This window comes from Brienomyrus brachyistius, chromosome 19, assembly GCF_023856365.1.
Source record: "Brienomyrus brachyistius isolate T26 chromosome 19, BBRACH_0.4, whole genome shotgun sequence".
NCBI classification, from domain to species: Eukaryota; Metazoa; Chordata; class Actinopteri; order Osteoglossiformes; family Mormyridae; genus Brienomyrus; species Brienomyrus brachyistius.
The window spans coordinates 893359-900988 of record NC_064551.1 but is presented as its reverse complement, the minus strand read 5'-3'; the positions used below and the strand labels follow the sequence as shown (position 1 = coordinate 900988).

Here is a 7630-nt window from a genome sequence, read left to right as displayed (position 1 = left end):
CTGTATCGCAAGTGCATTATGTTTTCATGATCTACCTTTAGTGGGGCACTAAAATGCTTCTAGTAATCTTGTACAAAAGACTTTTTGGCCAATATATTTTTTGTCTTCCAGGACGATTAAATGGTTTATGTAAAAAAAATCAAAATATCAGTTAAATATTTTTAATACTTAAATTGATTTTTATTCATCATATGCAATGTCACTATCCAGTTTAATATCGTTAATATGGTTGCACTGATTATGAAGCATGATTAATTTCTGTGTTTGTTTTTTCTGTGCAAAACTGCTGACTTCAGTTGCATGTTTTGATAACAATATCAGTAGTGGATTACAATACTATTTCAGTTTGTTATTTGTTTAAAATCTCATTTTATTGACTACTGTTCAGCTCACAGCCTTCTGCTTTCTGTGTTTTTGCACCTTAACAGAGCAGTTAGACATCATTTAAGCGTATTCAGCATGTTATTGTTGTTACATGAGGTGAGCTGGTTATTAATGTAAAGGCTGAAATACACTGAAGCTGTAAGCATCAAAGAAGATAAACCCCAGCGGTGCCTGGCATTGTCACTCTTCTGGACTTTTGAGGCACAGTCTTAGGAACTGCCATGTCAACTTTAATAAATGTTTAATATGAAAATGAAGTTGTGTTCTCTTGTGAGTTTCTGGGATGTATTTCGTTATAAGGGTGTGTCAGTCAAGTTAAATCAAATTTATTATCCCACCAGAGAAATTTAAGTTGCAGCCAGGCATTTTAAAAAGGAATACAACAAAGAAATAAAGGAATACAGAAAACAAATAAAGGAATACAACAAACAAATAAAGTAATACAACAAAGAAATAAAGGAACACAGCAAAGAAATAAAGGAATACAGCAAACAAATAAAGGAACACAGCAAACAAATAAAGGAATACAGCAAACAAATAAAGGAACACAGCAAACAAATAAAGGAATACAGCAAACAAATAAAGGAACACAGCAAACAAATAAAGGAATACAGCAAACAAATAAAGGAACACAGCAAACAAAGGAATACAACAAAGAAATAAACAGATACCAACATACAGACAATGACCAATACATAATACCAAACAGACCATCCACAAAAACCACAACACATACCAGTACACAGTACACCCCAGTGCAAGACTACTACATGGACAGACTGGGAAGGCAGAAGAACCAGAACAGAAGTAGTTACTGTAAGTCCATCAGTGACATCATCTGTGCTTATTCAGTATATTAAAAGCAGTACAAACAAAAGAAAGTTTATATCTTTTAGTCCTGTGTGTGGGAATTCCTGAAGGTAGAAGCACCAACTCCCTGTAGAGGGGGTGGTCTTTATGATCCAGTATTGCCAATGCCTTCCTGAGCAAGTGACGGTCATAGAAATCAGTAGCTGTGAAGTAATCCAAGTATTTCTTAATAGTTTTGGGGAGAATTTTTAGAATCATATATATGTATATCATTTATTTTCACAACATGAACCAGAGCAGTGGACATTGGACACAAGAGAGATAGGATCCACACTGTAGATGGGATGCAGTCCATTGTGGAGCAAACGCACACACACACACACACACACACACACACACACACACACACACACACACACACACACATAGACTAACACACGTGTTTGTATTCCTATCTTATCATTTCTATGGGAAAATGCTAATCCCAACAATGATACCCTACCCCCCTACCCAGCCACAACCTTAACCATAAGTAACCAAACAAAATATAAGACTTTTTTGATTACAGTCACAGAGTTTTATAAAAATTAAGTTACACACAAACAGCAGTGGGACTTGCAGTATCCTGACTGCTGCCGTGATCCAGCACTTGAAAATGGGGGCGTATAATACAAGAGAAGTGCAGTGTCTCACGCATTTAGGCCTTTAGGTCTTAGGATTCGAAACCACAGAAACCTGGGAAAAGCCAGCATGCAGAACTGTATGATCTCTGCACAAATGGGACCAGGATGTAACCCAACTCAGCCGTGCTTTCAGGCAGCTAACTGACTTTCCACGACGCCCCTCATCATGTTTAACTACAGACAAATTTTCAGCCACAGACGAGACAATGAAATACAGGATGTATCCAAAGTACCGTTCCCAGTTTTATAATGTTTAGGAAAACAAACCACTTACCCTCGCCTTGCCTTCGCTTTGTTTGAAAACTGAAAAATATGTTCTTTTGTATCCATGACCTTAATTCTTTCCTGTACACAACAAGTTAAAAGCTTGTCTAACTCAAATCCGGAACAAGCAAGTGTTTTCCCATACACACTTATATCAGGGTTCTGAGACTGGGTATGTCTCATTTCTGCTGTGATCTCTTTCTGCAAGCGGAGAAATGCTTCTCTGGTAAAAGGGGAACGTTCAGCGAGTTGTGGCCCTCTGCTGTGAGTATACCAGGCAGGGCGCCTTACTTCATTTAGTCTGGAAGCTAAACTGTGCATTTTCACAAGACTGAGGCAGATTAAGTTTGGGAGATTCAGCTGAACTTGCCATCGGTTCTACATGCATAACCCTTCAGAACAAACCAATACAATTATCTAAAGCATTGTTTCCCAATCCAGTTCTTGGGGAACTGCAGACGGTCCATGTCATTCTTGTTCCCTCCCAGTTCCCTGCCAGACAGTGCACATTTTTGCTCTACCAGGTACTGGGAAGGAGCGAAAACATGGACTGTCTGTTGGTCTCTGAGGACCAGATTGGGAAACACAGCTCTAGTGAAATAATATACATTTCTTTCCTGTTTTTTTGGAGATTAAATTAAATTAATTTACACTTCATCTCCTTTTATGCATCAGGATTATGGAGTTGTGAGCTGGTCACAATAATGAAGAAGCGGATGTTCAGATCTGCTTATCAAAGCAAAGATTTGTTGCTTGATCTCTGTCCGCTTTCCAAACTGCAGTAATGCTGAAAGAAAGCCAGTCTCATTGTGCCCGTCATCAGAAGCACGAATGTAAAGGAGAGATGCAGAGGCATTGAAGGTGAGTGACAGCTGTGTTGGGGCTGACAGCTGAAGGCCAAAACAGGCCTCATCCAGACTGTACCATATCTTAACACGTCTCTCTAAGAGTACAAACACCAGTACCATTCAACGCAGAAGAGGATTCTGGGTACTACAAAGCTGTCTTACACTGCACACATACACCTGTTTCCTGTATCTCTGTATCACTTCTACACCCAACCATTCATTACACGCATGATTAGAAATAATTTTCATTTGATGATTTTGTACCAGCTCCCCAAATGAACAAACAACTTAATTCTGAATGTGTTGAATGTCGCTTGTTATCTGACCGTGATGCAATTGGCTTCGTAGTTCTTTGTGTGCCATAAGTTAGCTAAGGGTGTGGGCACAGAAATACCGCCTCATATTCACAAAGTACACTGATCAGAACTCTGCCATGTGCACCCAGGGGCTGCGTGCGCAGGGCCATCGACCGTGTGCTGCTCAACATGTTTGAAATCCTCCCAAGCACTGGGTTCACACTGCTAATGCTGCTAATATAACATCTCACACCTCTGACATCTTTTCTTCTCCTCAGAAGTGAGGCTTAAGATTTCAGTTTTCTTACATGGCAACCCTATTTACTTCACATGAAACGATCAAGGTCGTGCGGCAGCGATGCTGTTTTATGTGATTATTTTGTTGGCAGATACACCGACGGCGGTCGGTGTTCCGTCTGACTCCATCTCTTTGATATGACTTTGTTAAACGGAGGACCCCAATTGTTTTATAACCATTCATGTCTCATTCCTGTCTTTTCCTGGTTAATTGGCTTCTCCACCGCTTGCTTTCCGACGTTCCTCAGAGAAAGGGTGCGGAGCGGCGCCGTAAAATGCGAGCCTCGCCATTATAGCGGCTTTTCAATGCGCTGTATTCTGTGACGCCTGCGCCGTGCGACCTGGAGAGTAAATGTGCCTTTTGTGGCAACGTGGAAAATATAGCCTGGTGAAGTAATTAAAATTCTATCTTGAGAGACGTCTTGTTGCCACTTGAGCCCAAACACTCGGCACTAATCGACATCGTGGCAGACAGAGCAGCTCCCGTCCCTCATTCTCCTGAAGGTTAGTCGTGCACTGCGGCGTCTTTAAGAGGCCAGGCGCAGCGCCTTCATGCGGGGTGGACCTGCTCTGCATCCCCTCAAGATGAAACTTTCACAATGAAAAGCAAACAGCCCTTCTAGCGCTACTGAGGCCTTCTGATATTTCCCGACCTGGAACATTGTTCACGGGGATAAGTGGGACTCTGTGGAAGGCACTGCAAAGGAGGCAGACGCCGGGTGATATGAATGGAAATTCTCGTGTCGCACAGACTGAAGAATTTTCAAAGGCTTTCCAGCCTTCCGGGGTCTGAACGAGTGGCAGAGTTATAACAATGTTCTCTGACTGTTTCGATGTCAGGTGCATCCAGGTGGTTAACATCTTTGAAGAATGCTGTTTCCCTTCTTTGTGGTTGGAATTAGTCGTCGATGCTGGCTGCCAGTGGGATTTGCGCTCCGACAGACCCTGTTACCCCCCACCACCACTCCTGGGCCCAGGTTGTCAATGGCCAGTCAACCACCATTTCGGTGCTTTGGATGGGCATGTGGTCCAAAATTGGGGGGGGGGGGGGTGCTAAATCAGGCAGAATCTGCTGGCTGGAGATGGATTCAAGGGCTCCACAACGGTATCTTGAAGGAATGATGCTGAGACAATAAGACACATTAAAAAAGGAAGGAAGCCAGGTCACTGAATATCAAAGACCTGTAGGTCTTAGAAGACATTTTAAGACATATGATTTCCTAAAGGCAAAGTCCAATGTCCAAGGTGTGTCTTTGTCTTCTCCACTCCTGCTGGTGGTTCTTACGGGCAGAGTCTCGAGGTGCAGCCAAGCCTCCGAGGGATGAGGTGACATCCTCAATTCTTAGCTGGTGGAGCCTGTGGCTTACCGGTCAGTCTGTGTCCCTGTGCTCAGCCGTCAGCCAGCTGCCCTGAGAATGTCGGGCGATTGTGCACAGTGAGCTGCAGTCTGTGTCCCTGTGCTCAGCCGTCTGCCAGCTGCCCTGAGAATGTCGGGCGATTGTGCACAGTGAGCTGCAGTCTGTGTCCCTGTGCTCAGCCGTCTGCCAGCAGCCCTGAGAATGTCGGGCGATTGTGCAGCACAAGCTGCAGTCTGTGTCCCTGTGCTCAGCCGTCTGCCAGCTGCCCTGAGAATGTCGGGCTATTGTGCACAGTGAGCTGCAGTCTGTGTCCCTGTGCTCAGCCGTCAGCCAGCTGCCCTGAGAGTGTTGGGCTATTGTGCACAGTGAGCTGCAGTCTGTGTCCCTGTACTCAGGCATCTGCCAGTTGCACTGAGAATGTTGGGCGATTGTGCAGCACAAGCTGCAGTCTATGTCCTCAGAAGCAGCTGCGTCCTGCTCTGAATGGGATGCCGCCACCATGACCCTCGTCAGGAGAAGTTCTGGAAGGACGATGAGCACCAGGAAGGTGGCGTCATCGGGATTTAGGACTGAATGAAGAACAGCACATCCTCGCGGTGTCCCCGCCTTACTCATTCCTGCTCTTAAAGCAAGTTTATTCAGGTCCTGACATATGGAGTCTATGAATGCACTCAGTTAGCCACTCAGTGCTATCGAAGCCTAAACAGCGTGGTCATCATCAGTGAGTTGCGAGCAGCTCAGAGAGCCATAGTAAAAGGTTCCAGCAGGTGTGGGCCATGAGAATGCCAGGTCAGATCACAGAAGCCGCTGCAGAACCCTACAAGGCACTAGAACTGTCCCACAAACCAAATCCATCTTTAGGAATTGGCAAGCTTTGGAATCAACAAATAACTGTAAAAAGCACAAATTATTATAAAATTATTATATCATATATTATTATCCAGTGACATACAGAAGCAAGATTGTCTTGTGTTTAATTATGGCTGAGCCCTTATCAGTGCATTTGTGTATAAATTATTATATAATATTATTATAATTTGTGTTTCTGTCACCACTCCAATGCTTTGCGCACGACTGCAGTCTTGGGTTTAATCCAGAATGAATGCTTTGTTTTCGTATCTGTCATGGTCCCAGGTGACAGAAACATAAGGGCAGGCGGCCCTTTGGAGGAGAGCTCTTCATCTGGGAGTAAAAAGGAGAGATATGGAAGGCTGCTGCCCCCTAGAGGACACTGAAATTAACTTTTTTTAAAGCACTTCGCAGAAATCGACAATTATTAAAAGCCATACTTGTATTGCTATTTTTAAAATGGTGAGCATAAAGCAACAGGACGGGGGAAAGTGTGGCTGATGCTGGTCACATAGCACAGGCTAGACTGCAGGCACTCATGCCGTCTGCCATATACACAACCCACCTGCCAGGCTGGAAGCCTCTATGTGTGTCTGTGTGTGACTGAATGTGTGTGTGTGGTTTGTGTCTGTGCGTGTGTGTCTCTGCGTGTGTGTGTTTGTTTCTGTGTGTGTGGTTTGTGTTTGTCTGTGCATGTTTATCTGTGTGTCTCTCAGTGTGTGTCTGTGCGTGTGAAGACCTGGACTGGACCTGTGATGGGGTGAAGCATTAGCAGTGAGCTGTGGAATTCCTCACATTGAGGAGGGGAACATGGCTTAGGGTTAGGGTCAGTAAGAGCAGTGATGGTGAGAGAGGGCCAGCTGTGGAATTTCAGCCAGGATGGTCAGTCTTTGCATATTATTGCAACATGACTTAGATTCTTTCACAAATTAACCCCAAAGAAAAAAAAAACTACTAAATAGCCATCTTTGCCATATCAAGCAAGAAAAATATTAATTAGGTCACAAGTTATCAAACTACCTTATTTTCCATTTTTTCGAATCAGAGCACATAAGACTTTGGAAATATTTAAATAACGCCAGGGCTGTTAAATCAGCAACAGCTGCAACTAAATCAAAATAGTGCTAAGGGGTCCCCTGTGGCCAGTACTACGAAGCGGGGTTACTGGCATATTGGGGTACCTTGTCTGGGCGAAATGTAAGTGAACGAATGTGAAGTCCATTTAAACTGTGGTACCTTAAATCCGACAAGTTACCCCCATAAGTCAGTAACTCCGCTTCGTAGTACAGGCCCCTGCTCTTATACTGCATGCTTTTTTGTTGTTGTTTGGAAGCCTCGTTACGTTTATAGCCGCGGGTCATTAAAACAACACTAATTACTGCTGTATAATTAGGAGCAGATTGGGAAAAAATACATATTGTGACACTGAGCTGCATGCAGATAATAAGGCTGGTTGCGCGGAGACTGCACACGTAACCCCGAAGATGTCCCTGCAATAACGTTATTTGTTAATAGACGGTAGACGTGCACGCGCACGTTGAGCGCGCCGCTATGCTATCTCGCAGTCCGTCCTGCAGAACATGCACACGAATCACTGCTCTAGAAAGCTAGAAGCTTATGAGCCTATAAGGGAAACTAAAGCCTTGCGATTACTTGACTTAAGTGTCCCTCTGACCCCCCCCCCCCCCCCGCCCCATATTTACCAGGGTTTATTTAAAAGAGCTTCACTCTGCGAGTAATGGCGTAAAGCAAAATAAATCCGTATAGTGAACGGTAAAAAGCAATAGGCCCTTACAATATACCAGCATATAATAAGAACTTCAGTTTACATTAACATCTTT

General features: G+C 43.9%; 1 long non-coding RNA gene across 1 annotated transcript in view; it reads left to right on the top strand.

Annotated features, from left to right (window-relative positions):
- LOC125714442 (uncharacterized) overlaps positions 1 to 7630 on the top strand; it is a 78358-nt gene that overhangs the window by 21688 nt on the left and 49040 nt on the right. The gene's annotated exons all lie outside the window — the stretch shown is intronic.